The following is a 13798-nucleotide window of genomic DNA, read 5'->3' as shown; positions in this document are numbered from 1 at the left end:
ATCTTCTATATTCATGTAGTAGGTATTCCTGTCAATTAGTCTGTGGTCTGGAAAATGCTTTAAAAATGTTGCATGATAATGTGCTTTCTGAAATAATAAATAAAGGAAAAATAATGAAAGTAAGAGGTGGCATCACAACACCTCAAGGTGCATTTGTTACTTTCACAACTTTAATTCACTGTAACATGGAGCCATACCAATGGGAAATTACAATAAGAAATTGTATAATTAGAGAGGAGCAAGGTGGATGAGGTAATATTTTTTACTGGAGCAACATCTGTTAGGCTATGTCTACACTAGAGATCTTACATTGGCGCAGCTGCACCGATGCAGCTGCGCTGCTGTAAGATCTCTCATGTAGCCATAGAAAGCTCTCCTTATGACATAATTAATCCACCCCCAATGAGCAGTGGTAGCTATATCAGCGAGAGAAGCTCTCCCACCAACATAGTGCTGTGCACACTAGCGCTTATGCCTGAGTAATTTATGTTGCTCAGGGGGAAGGAATATTCACACCCCTGAGCGACAAAGTTTTGCCACCATAAGTGGTAGTGTAGACATAGCCTTAGAGAGGAAGCAGACTTATCAGCCCCATTCTTCCCCAGAAATACATCAATTGGAGTTACTTATACACTGGGGGCATAGAGGGAGAGTGGGAGGATATAGGGATGGGCAGGTGAGTGGGAGGGAATCCAGGCTCATTAAATCCAGACTTTTCTACCAGAAAAGCATAAAAGATCTATGGCTGGTAAGAGCTATATAAGGAAAAACAAACTCTTATGAAAATAGATAGTTAAAACTCAAAACAAATCAGGTATCACATGGTTTACTGTGGCATTTTCCAAAAGACTCATGTAAGCTGGGTGTTTAACTCCCTTAGGTCCTCTTGGGGGGGGAAAATCACAGCTTTAGGCTTTGCCTGAACACCAAACAAAAAAGTAACAAACAAAATGTACAACAACCATGAAGTGCATAAAAATAAAGCCAAGGTGAGACTGAAAATAAACATAAGATGAGAGCATCAAGAAAAATGTAGTGAACATGCATCCAAAAGTTTTGAAGATTGTTCACACGATGTGACAGAACGTAAGCCTTATCAACATATTGCCATATAGTAATCCCCAGGTGGTCTCTGTTAACAGAATGTCTGTAATAGTAACAATTACTGCAAGAGAAAATGGATTAACGGGTTACATGAAAAAGAGAGGACAGACTTGGAGTGGTGAGGTGAGTCATTGTCAAGGACAGCAGATGTTCTGAGGGGAGTTTGAAAATATCTGCAGGGGTTTTTACTTCCAAATCTGCATGGGGGAAGAGTTGCCTAATGCATACAAAAGTTCCATATAGCAATGGGATGAAATAAGCATTTTAATATGAGACAGTTCTCATCATTATTATATTTAAGCATCAAGGGTGGGATTTTTCATAGTCGTCTGCACTAGACTAACTCTGGTACCACTGAAATTAGAGGAAGTTTCACTGTTTACTTCAGTAGGCGGAGAAGTATATCAATGTTGAGCATTTGATTATTGCACCCATCATTTACATTGAGCTCTACCTGTGGGATTATTCAGGATTCTTGTAGGAGTTAAATAAGGGGTAATGCTATTTTCAGTAACATGAATCCTACAGAATTCCCTCTGTTCCTTCTATTGCTCAGCCAGGGGTGGGAAACATCCAATGATCCAATACAGCTTCTAAGGCTATGACTATATTGCGCAAAAAGTCCAGGTTCTGACTGAGGTTTGAGCCCAACCCCAACTTCCATTCACATGCAAATCAGTCTAACTCAGGTCAGTCTAACTCAGGTCAGTGATAGGAGCAAAGAAGAGATACAGCAGGAGTAAGAGAGGGATTCTTCATTCTCTCACTCCTTTTTGCTTCCCGGTGTCCACTTTGCCTTCTTTCTGTTAGGAAGGAATAGAAGAATTTTGGAATTAAAGTGATGATTGGATTCTTTGCATCTATTTCAGCTTTTGAATTTGGATAAGAATGGAGTTTTAACTCTTTTTTTAAAATAATTCTATTAGATGTTTTCTTAATTTAGAACTAATATCTTATTTAAAAAAATACTTATATTTTAAATATCTTCCTTTGTCCTTCCTAGGTGATCTAGTACCCCAGTAAAAGATTAGCCCATCTCTTTAAATTGGGAGGAAGGATTGTCTTATGAGTAAGGCACAGTATCGTGAGACGTGGGTTCTAGTCCCAACTCAGCTCCAGATTTTTTGCGTGACTTTGAAGAGGTCACTTGAGCGATGATCATCAAACCAGGTCTTATTTATAGATGGTGCAAAAAAACCAACACCCTCCCCCCTCCCGAAAGATAACATGTTAAAAAGATTGAATGAATACATTTGAATCAAATATTACTACAGCTTTGAAGTGATCAGGGATGATGAGGCTCCTGGGTTGGTTTATATCCTTATTAGGCAAAAAAAACGTGGCCATGAACACAAAATTATTTCCTGCCACACACCCCTGGCCAGTCTGCTTATAAAATGTACACTTTTTTAATAGAAATATTGGATAAAACGCCTACTCAATTTGAAAGTCACAGAACTTCAAGAACTTCAGACCGCTAGACAGATTTTTGTACCTTCTCCCATAATGAAACACCATTCCAACTAACTATTATTTGCTAAATCTCTTAATAAAAAAAAAAGTCACTTATGTATGTTAAAAACTGAGCATGCTTTAGCAGTGTGGTTCTGAAAACTGGTCAAGTGGGTTGCCCTCTTAAACTGTGGCTGCTTTACAACCCCAAAGGAAACCCACTTGAATACAACTAATGAACCTCCCACCTAAAACAGAAGAACTCAAGTGTCTACTATTAATTGCCTAGCATGTTAAAAGGCACCATTATTCATGTAAATGCTCTTTAATTATTGGACTCTTAGCTGTGTTAGTTTGAAATGGTTACGGACTGCTCTTTGTGAGATGGGAGTTACATTTACAGAAGTAAACCCTAGCTATTTGAAAATGAATCCACTTCACAGAATTACCACTCTTTCTGTGCCATTTGGAGTATGACTCTCTCTCTTCCTCTCTCTCTATTTTGTTATTTATATAGAGATACAGGTGCTTGTGTATTTACACACTGTGGTATTCACAATTATTACTACTGCATAGGTCAGCTAGACATTTGGACATTCAAATGCATTTAGATACATAATTGCAATAACTGTGTGTTTAGCAGTAGATATCCAGATACATGCACACCAAGAGCCAACCTTTATGAAAATCAGGCCCTTTATATTTGGTTCCATTATTAGTGTGGTGGAATTTTCTGCATACACTATTTTAAAATGTACATTATATGCTTCTCTTTCCCTTTTAAATAGATGTATTAGACAGGTGTACCAAGAAATATTACCCTATTAGTATGCTAAGTACTGTGCATAGTAGTGTAAAGTGTCATAGCTCCATTTTCAGTGGTAAGTATGTAAGCCTGGGCCTTTTAAAGTCATTAATGGTATGTCTGCACTCAGAGGCCCTGACTTTCTACTGTGTTGGAGGGTGCTCAAACCCCGCTCTGCCCCAGGATCTACCCCCACTCCACCCCTTCCCCCAAGGCCCCACCCCATGCTCCCTCTTCCCACCCTCTCCTCGAGCACCTCCTACACACCACGGAACAGCTGATCCGCAGTGGGCAGGAGGCGCTGGGATGGAGGGGGAAGCGCTGATTGGCAGGGCCACTGGCGGGTGGGAGACATTGCTCAGCACCCACCATTCTGCCCCCCACCACCCATGGTTGCTCCAGTCCCAGAGCACCCACAGAGTTGGTGCCTATGTCTGCACTGCAATAAAACACCTGTGGATGGCTCTGGCCGGTGGGGCTATGAAATTGAATCCAGGATCAGGGAAACACAGCCTGAAGTTGGACATCTATACTGTAATTTTATAACCTCACAGCCTGACACTGAATCAGCAGCGATAGGCCAGATGCAGTTGTTTTATTGCAGTGTAGACAAACCCAAAGAGTTTGTTCTGCTACTCTGAAACCAAAGAGTTTTGCCATTGACTTTAAAAAAAGCCAGAATTTAACCCAATTTACCTATCCCAAAGCATTTTCAGCCTATTTTCTTACGGAATTATGAACAAATCTCAATATTACAGATAAGTAATTCCAAATTGAAACAATGGTGTGATCATGGCATGGAATGTGCCAGAGGCAGAATTATTTGCTTGCAATTAAAACTATTTTAAATGTGACCCTATGACAATATTTCTTGCAGTATGTAAGAATTAAGTATATTATACCAAAAATTGAATAGATTCAAAAATTTAGACAGAGTATACAGTTTAATGGTTTCCATGACTACAATTCAATTAGAATGTATTAACTACATAAGAAAGTGTGTTTTACCAAATAAAAAGTTCAGAAGTATTTGGGATAGTTTTAAATCAAAGACTAACATAATTCATTGCAATTAAGTAAAGATAATGGATAATTAGCTCCTCATTTTTTAGAAGGCAGATTAGATATTTAATAAAGATAGTCTATGGATGAAAACTGAATTAATTGCAAGTATTTCCATTTTAATCATAATCTTTCATTTTTAAAATCAATTTCATCCTCAAAATTCAACCTAACTAAGGTCTTGTTCCTGCAACAACTGCACCTGTATAGCTTTGTGCTGAACTCACAACCTGTAAAATTTAACATGTGCATACATCTTTGCAGGAGTGATGACCAACTGGCTATAGGCATGTGATGTTGAAATTTCCATATGCAGCTTTAATTAAAGTACTTTACTAATGACTTAGAACAGCACCTTAATTTCCCTGTCTGGTTTCAAGATTTAGATATCAATTTTGTTTTACAGGTCTAGTCTTATTTCAACACCCTCTCCTCCTTCCAAAGTTCTATATACTACACTATTTAAGCAAAGTCAATGAGCATGGGCGCAAAGTTGAAATCCATTCAATGGTATCACTGTCTGTGAAGCACACAATGAAATCAGTGGTTAAGTAGTATGTATTGGTTACTGTCACAGTGTGAGACTCGCTGCTGCAGCACCTCCTGCTGGTCTCTCAAGGAATTAGCTTCCAGCACGCTTTCTGTCAGCTACTGTCTCACTACCCTCCTGGACCCCAGTGCCCCTTTCCACTGGGGTGCTGCCCCTTGGCAGTAACCCCTCAGTCTTTGGGTCTTCCCCTTCCAGGGGAACCCCCACTCCCTATCCCCAGCTCAGAATATAGCTACTACCCAGTCCCCATCTAGTCATCAGCAAGGGGGGTTTGGACCTGCTGCCTTGGCCTACTTGGGCTGCACCCTGTAACCCCAGTACCTATTTGGCCTTATACTAGGCCTGCAGCCTGGGGGGTTTCCAGGCCAGAGCTCCCCAGCTCCTCTAACCTTCCCCAAGCCCTGCTCCTACTCACGTACACTCCCCAGAAGCCAGACCCCTCCCTCTCAAAGGCTAGAGAGAGTGTCTGTCTGTGCCTAGCCCACTGCCCTCTTATAAGGGCCAGCTGGGCCCTGATTGGGGCATGGCCACAGCTGAGGCTGCTTCCCCAGTCAGCCTGGGCTGCTTCCCTCCAGCCACGGCCCTCTAAAGGGCTATTCTAAGCCCTTTTTGACAGGAGTGGGTGACCACCCCGCTACAGTTACAGCTTTGGAAAATAGTTTTTCTTAACTGTTAACTATCTACTTGAACAGAGGCACTTACTTCCTTTGTTGAGGGAGGAAGACCAGTAAGGGAAGACACCGAAGTTGCTATGTAATAGGCTACAGAAAATGCTGGTTTAGATATTTTATGGAAGCTTATGACATCCTACCTCTATTTTTATAAATAGTTTTTTTTTTTTTTTTTTTAAACTAGAGCTCACCACATTTAGGCAAATGTCCTTCAATTTTCATATTGCTGAAGAAAGAACGTACAAGGGACTTGCATTGCAAAACAGTTTTTACTGGATGAAACTCAATCCTCCTTTCCACTTCTGCAAGGAGAAGGTACCCAAAATGTGCAAATATTTAGTTGGGAGACGAGAGGGAGAAAGAGAACTCTGCTGTATTATTTCCCTTTCCCTCAGGCTTGCCCCTTTATCTTGCAACTATTCAGCTCTAGATGACTAATGTTGTATAGATTGTACATGTGCCACAATTTTCTATCTAACAGATCAAATCAAAATATAAAAATATTATTCAACAATGTTTGCTCCTTAATTTTCACTCTAGTACATGTCAGGAAGAAGTGATATTTGTAAGGCAATAGGGATATTTAGTTTGGAAACTGGATGTTGGGGAGAAGCTACCTCTGAGTTACAAACATTTTGGATAGAAAGACTATTCCTCACCTATTAAACTTCTCTAGAATTCTATGCATTGTATTATAAATGACATCTAGTTTTGAGAAAAATAGTTGTAACATACTGCTTGAGAGGGTTGGATAGTACATGTTTTGTGTTCTTTGAAATTTGTTATTTGTCTACATATAGATTACAAGCTCATCTGCATGAATGAGTGAGCATGGTGGCACAAATGAGAATATTGCCCTTCAGTGGTGTTTTGTTATACCTCCTGGTATTTGGTGGTACCTGAATACATTGCTAGGTTATAATAATTTTTCAGAAGGCTTATCTTTAATCAACATTTTACTGTTAATGATATCTTTGGCGAATGAAAGCTAAGAGAGGTTGGAAAGAATGTTTACCCCACTTGTGACAAGGAAAGTTGTCAGTTAATTCCCTTTTTCTGATCATTTAACAAGTGTTGGCTAGGACTACACATCTGATAAGTCACGAAACAGTTTAAGAGATAAGAAGTGAATAACATTTGCCTATGGCTGGTTTGCATACAAAAAAACTTAAAGGAATAATGATATAGTATTTTACAGAATAAAGCTGGTAGAGGAAGTGTCTGTAGGACATTCAATACCATTTTGCAACCTTTAAAAATCACAGTATTCAGACATAATTAAGCATTTAAATGAAGGTGAATGAGGAGGTGGTATACACAGAAGGCTCAAACTTGTCATTATATTCTAGATTTGTCCTAGTGACTGGTAGGTTTGTAATCCTCAGGAGGCCCTCAGCTAAGTGGTGTTTCCTAATAACTTGCTAAGAATAGATTTTCCTGGGCTTATAACATTGACCTATTGTCCTTTCAATAAATATATAAACACTACAGGGCTGGAGGCAAAGTACAGCAGCATTTTTCCTCTTATCTGCTTTCATCTGATTATACACAAGCACAAATTGAATATATTGTTCTGAAGATGGAAAAAAAAAGACCTTTGTTATATTGTAAATTCAAGTTGGCCTATGATATGGGCTGTTCACCCCACACGGCCTGTGAAAAAGTTTAATGTACAGTGAAAAGGGGGCAAATTAACCCCACAGGCCACAGCTGAGAGGAATCAGGTGGCTAAACAATCCCCTGACTCAAGGAGGGAATCCAGCTGAAGCGGAACAATGGATGTATAAAGCTGGATGTATGAAGACAGGAAATTGGAATCAAATGGGGTATCTGGGAAAGTCTGCAATCACTCCCTGGGAGAAAAGAAGCATGTGTAGAGGCTACAGAGGCAGATAACTGACAGTTACTCCCTGGGAGGAGGGAGCTGGGAGGCTGGCAAACCCAGAGAGGGGGAGTGTCAGATGGTAAGGAAAGGACACAGGGAAAGGCAGGAAGATTTAGAAGGGAACAGATCTTGACTGCTGATTACAGGGTCTCTAAGAACCTGGAGTTGAGTGTATGCCCCGGTTCCCCCGCCAGCTACTAAAGATTTGGCACTATGGGGCAATTAATGGGAAAATAGACTAAAATTGCTAAAAAAATGACATACTATGGACGGGGGAAATGTGTATAGTGACCTGCAAAAGAGAGGCTGCAGACTGAGGAAGCAAAGCAGAAAAATGGCATGCACTGTAGGAAGAGGCATTGACCGTGTGAACCTAATCACCAGAATGGCCAGGAGGGAGCATGTAGAGCAGTGTGACAAACTAATAGTATTTTTTTCCTCATTTTACTTTAACAGTATTAGTTTATAGTGTTGAGTGTAAGATTTAACATTGGGGTTTAAAATAAGTTTTTATTAAGATCTAAGCAAATTGAGAAAACGTAACCTTTTTTAAAAAAGCAACCCCCCCCCCCAATTTATACTTGGGATAATTCCAGTCATCTCAAAGGAGTTACCCCAGGGATGAATCTGACCAACTGTCATAAAATAAAATTAACATTTACATTTTTGTAGCAGAGAGTGTAATGTGATTTATTTAGCAGTAGTGCTGGCTGGGCAAAACACTTGTACTTAAATACTTTGCCATCAAAATATGCCTGTTTGCAAAACTCATTCACCCATACCAATGGGTGTGTCTTTGTTGATAGTCATCCAAAATCTCTCTTGGTTAAATGCCCATTTCTACTTATCTGCAAGGTAATTTTTTAAAGTGAAATAGCCGTTATCAGGTACATACAATCAGAAATTTACTGAAGTGGTTAGCCTGCTGAGTTGCAACCCTAAGTTCTCTTGGAGATCTTAAGGTTCTCTGCGATTAAAGATAGGATTTTCAAAAGCCCTCAGCTTCAATGGGAACAGTTTGGCCAACGGTGATGGCATTTGAAATGCTACCCTAAATGTACTGTTTAGGGTGTTGGTGACTACAGGTCCCTTCCTACTACAATCTAACATTTGGCTAATTAACTTCCTTTCAAGCAAGTAGATTCAGTACTGGATCATGTAATACAATGTGACCTTTTCCTGAATGTATTAAGATTGTTCTAGCCTTTATTACACTCTACATACAGTGACTCTTTCTGTCACAAACAAATCCAGGACTAGTACACAATTACTACATGTAATAGTCATCATCAGCTCCTATTCAGTGCTTTTCATCCATATATCTCACAACACTTGCTCAAGATCAGTAGAGTTATCTAAATCATTCCTTTCATTAACTTGAAGGGCTTTTGTTGACAGAGGGCCTTCAGGAAGAGCTGGCTGGGAAACTTCTGATTAAATGTTTTATCACTGGAAAATGCTGAGTCATTTAAACTGAAGTTATTCATGGAAAAGGGTCAGTTGTGACAAATGTCTAATTTTGAAAGATGTTTTGAAAAAAGGTCAAATGTTGTCAACCCTTTTGATATTTTCAAAATGAAATGATTTTTAGTTCAAAATTTAAGTTAATTATAGTTTTAAAAAGTTTTGACTATATCAAAATCAACAATGGGTTTGTTTTTTTGTTTAGAGTTTCTTGGCTTGTTGCGTCACCAAACAAACAATTTTTTTTTTAAATTTTCATCCCCCTGTGGTACTGGTAATCTTTTCAAAATATCAAATTTTCCAGAAATGGGGGAACTGGTTTTCCATGCAGTTCTTCAAGACACTCATACCACAAGCAAGTCATTTGTTTGAAATGGTTCTGCCATTACAAAGGCTATAATGTCTAGCTTATACAATTGACAGTTGTTTTCAGCCTTACTTTTAAACACCAGCCTCCAAAAAGTTCATTTAGACTCGAATAAAGAGTGCTCATACCAGTGCCTGCCATTAAACTCACAAACAAATCTGTTCCTGTTTTGTTTGCTCATTCTGAACATAGTAGGAATAATAGTAGGGTTGTCAATCACAATTAACTCAAGCAATTAATGCAGAACAAATTAACTAGATAAAGTCATGATTAATCTATTTTAATCAGACTGTTAAACAATGCCAATTTAAATTATGAATATTTTTGGATTTGTGTACATTTTCAAATTTGATTTCAATTACAACACAGAATATTAAGTGTACAGTGCTCACTTTATAGTAGTATTTATTACAAATATTTAACTGTAAAAAAGAGTAACTAAATCCTTTTCTATTCACCTCAAAAGTACTGTAGTGCAATCTCTTTTTTGTGAAAATCCAACTTACAAATATAGGATTTATTTTTTTTACATAACTGAACTCAAAAACAGCACTACTTCCTGTTCAGCCAATTTCTAAGACAAACAAGTTTGTTTATATTTATGGGATATAATGCTTCGAACTTCTTATTTACAATGTTACCTGAAAGTGAGAACTGGTTTTCGCATGGCACTGTGGTAGCCGGCATTGCAAGGTATTTATATGCCAGATATGCTAATCATTTATATGATTAGCTTTGGCCTTCATGCTTTGGCCACCATTCCAGAGGACATGTGTCCATGCTCATGATACTTAAAAAAATAATGCATTAATTAAATTTGTGACTGAACTCCTTGGAGAATTGTATGTCTCCTGCTCCATTGTTTAGCTACATTCTGCCATATATTTTATGTTAGGGCAGTCTCTGATCACCCAGCATATGTTGTTTGATTTAAGAATATTTTCACTGCAGATTTGACAAAACACAAAGAAGGTAGCAATATGAGAATTTTAAAGATAGTTACAGCACTCAACCCAAAGTTTAAGAATCTGAAATACCTTCCAAAATCTCAGAGGGATGAGGTGTAGAACGTGTTGTCAGAAGTCTTGAAAGAGCAACTCTGATGCGGAAACTACAGAACCCAAATCACCAAAAAAGAAAATGAAATGTCTGTTGGTGGCATCTGACACAGATGTTGAAAATAAATGTGCATCAGTCCGCACCGCTTTGGATCATTAGCGAGCAGAAGCTGTCATCATCAGCATTGTACATTGTTCTAATTATTCCTTTAGATTAATACTTCTGTTCTGTTCCTATTTTCTATTCACAAATCTTTCACAAACTAATTAGTTTCTGTGAATACATATAAGGGCATTCACCAGCTCAGTTTAAATATTCACTAATCATGAGATAGGCAGTTGATCACCTAAGGCAAGCAAGGCTGTTCTAAGGTACACTAGCACAAACAGACACTGTACTGACCTAATATCTAATGGAGTATTCTGCTCCACCCCCTTAGGAAGGAAGTAAAGGAAGGGTGGCATAAAGCCAGTACACCAGCTTTGTGCCATCCAAGGATTCCTCCATGGGAATCCTCAGCTACCCCTTAGGGCATCTGCCTGGCTGCTTTATATAGCCTCCGTAAAGCAGCAAGAACAGGGCAAGAGAATTGATTCATGATATTGGTTCTGCTTCCTTATTGGTTGATTGAAACCTTTAAAAACAGGTGAAGAATGAATTGCATATACTGATTAGTACAAATATGTCTAGTATGAATTTTTGCCTGAATAAGCATTTGTGCTGAAATCACTGAATCTTTCTCAGGTTCTGCAAACATCTTAATGAGTACCTGGTTGTCACCTAAAAATATGTAAGTAATGAACAATGTGATCCAACAAATAGTAGCAGAGTGAAGTTTCACTGTTTATTCAAAGATATAATTGCATATCCTGGTCTTGGTATATTACCTCTCTAAAGACTAGTATTATACATGCATGATTTACTCATTATTTACATTGTTCTTCCAAGCTTACATTTTACACTTTGTATATTAGACCATTATTCTATCATACATGTTTGTGCTCTATATCATGCTAAAATAAAATACAACACTTACAGTAGGTGTTCTGTTTGTGTCAGCTGAATTTACTCTATAGAAAATGAACTTATTGCAAATCAGGTAAAAGGGTGAAATTAATCCTGGTTAAAAAGGTTGAACATAGGGCCCTATGTGATATTTTCTACATACAATCATCCACTTTTTATACTGAGGGTACCAAACCCAAACATAAGTAAAGACTCCTTGGGAAAGCACACAGCAAGTATATATGCTTTAATAGTACATAACAAAATCAACACAAAAATTGCAGCAAGCAGGGAGAGATACTTCATCTTAAATATCCCACGAATGGAAAATAAATCACAACAGATACAAGATACATATAACCTACTACAGCGTTAGCCCCAAACACTCAAAGATAGATTGTTCTGGTACACTAGTATGTTAGGTGATTAAACTGCAAAGTTTATTATGCATACTGACAAAACAGAGAATTAAAGATTGCTGTTCTACAGGAAAAATCTTACTTTGGAAATGGCTATAAAAGCCCAATCAGTTTTAATCTGATTTTTTTTTCAGATGTAATGACTTTACCTTTTGGTGTTTTCTTGTAGAATACTTCAGTGCTTTTGCATGTTTTTCAGCTTTTGTCTATAACCAGGTTCTGCTGGTATGAAACAATGGGCCATGAATCTGTAAAATCTAGGGAGAAGAAAGGGAGTGGACTCCTCCTCCTTCAAATGTTTAGGCTTTAAAAAAAAAAAGAAGGACTTGATTTTGTTCTCAAGTGCTAATTTACAATAGATACTCAGAAATGTTGGTGTACTGGTATTTGCAAAAACAGCTAATTCTCATTCATTATGAAAGGAGTGCACAGCTGAAACCACAAACACACATTTCAGATATCAGGGTGGACCTATTCATTAATATCTTAGAAAACCCATGGGTCTGAAGGCAGAATCAAACTAAGAATCCAGGCTAAATGATTAAGTGGCAACGACCCACAAATTGGAATTATTTGCCCATTGGAAAGCAGTGTTTTCATTCAAAGCGAAAAATAGCACTTTTGAAGCTAACTTCAGAGTGCAATTATCTCTGGCATCCTCACTGTCAGGTGCCTGGAGGCCTTTTGTCACATTCTGTACTCAAGATGTGTGGTTCTCACAACTTCACGCCCTATGTTATTCCTAACATAATACATTCCACCTGTGCTTTCTCTATAGCATCAGTACAGTACAATACTGTATGCTTTTTATTGTTGGCTATTCCCATTGTATACTATACATCATACACGAATTTTCATATGGGAAAAATGACTTACCCCTGTAGGTATTACAATATTTCAGAAAGTTAATCTGTGAAAATACCCATCTTTTAACAGACTTCTTCTTTCATCATAAATCAATGCTTTTGTTTAACTCCTTTGTGTGTGGAGGAAGGTGTTTTAAATGAACACTATTACCTAATTTAAACACCTGGTATGAAAAAAAAGTGGTGGTAAAAATATTGAGGTTTAAATACTTCTCTCTGGGGCAAGTGGTTCTGAGTCAGTAACATCAAGCATTTTATTTTAATTTAAAAAAAAAAAGGCAGTCTCCTGAGGCGTTTCAGGGCAATACCACCTATGTAATTATTGTATGTACTTTTTTTCCCTTTCACACCCTAAAGAAGACAGCAAAAATCTAAATAATCAGAGGATACTTCTGACTAGGTGATATTATTAGATGCATTCATTTACAGCATATATGTTCAGTGTATTCGTAAAGAATCTCTTTAGTATCCACCAACATAGTGTTTTAAAGTGGCATCACCATTTTATAGTCTAAATACAAAGGCTTACATGCTGAAAAATTTTATTCAGTAATAAGTCGTGTTTTGTGTAATGCACAGGTTTCTGTTGCTCTTTAATTCAGAATCTTCAAATTTATAATTATACATTCTGTATAAAACTTTTGAGATTCCTGGAAATTGGACATTCTATTGTCTGGTTTGTAATGGCTCCATGCTGCTTTCTTCTTATCAATCAAAAACCAGGTAATTGTGATGTCTTGGTATTTACCCTGGCCAGTAAGAGGTTCAGTCACCATCTGTCTTGTAACCCTGGGTGATTTGTGGGTGTGAAGCTTTGGTTCAGAGCTCTTATCCCCAACAGCCTGCCAGCAGCACACAAGCACATCATGTTTATTTCTTGTAGGCTCATTTAGTACCCTTCCAGTTCTGAAAACATCCTCCTGCAGGGACCAGTCCCTCCCACTTAGCAGTAAACCTAATATTTACCCTATAAAACAGAAAGTATCACGTTCCAACCTATTTGCTTTCTAGAAGCACACATTTTACTGAAATTATGCAGCACTGATGACTTACAATGAAAGCAAAAAAATGTTTATTAACAAGAGCATG

The 13798-nt window shown here is 38.0% G+C and overlaps 1 long non-coding RNA gene across 1 annotated transcript; it reads right to left on the bottom strand.

The window, feature by feature from the left end:
• Positions 1 to 881: 881 nt before the first annotated feature.
• Positions 882 to 12115, bottom strand: LOC120407039. The gene is made up of 3 exons (XR_005599759.1): positions 11993 to 12115; positions 10398 to 10471; positions 882 to 1907 (listed from the first exon to the last, which is right to left on the bottom strand). It is a non-coding gene; the product is annotated as an uncharacterized LOC120407039 (long non-coding RNA).
• Positions 12116 to 13798: the final 1683 nt, after the last annotated feature.

This window comes from Mauremys reevesii, linkage group 5 (genome assembly GCF_016161935.1).
Source record: "Mauremys reevesii isolate NIE-2019 linkage group 5, ASM1616193v1, whole genome shotgun sequence".
NCBI lineage: Eukaryota > Metazoa > Chordata > Testudines > Geoemydidae > Mauremys > Mauremys reevesii.
Note: the sequence above shows the minus strand (reverse complement) of the source record. Positions and strands in the feature narration are given on the sequence as shown.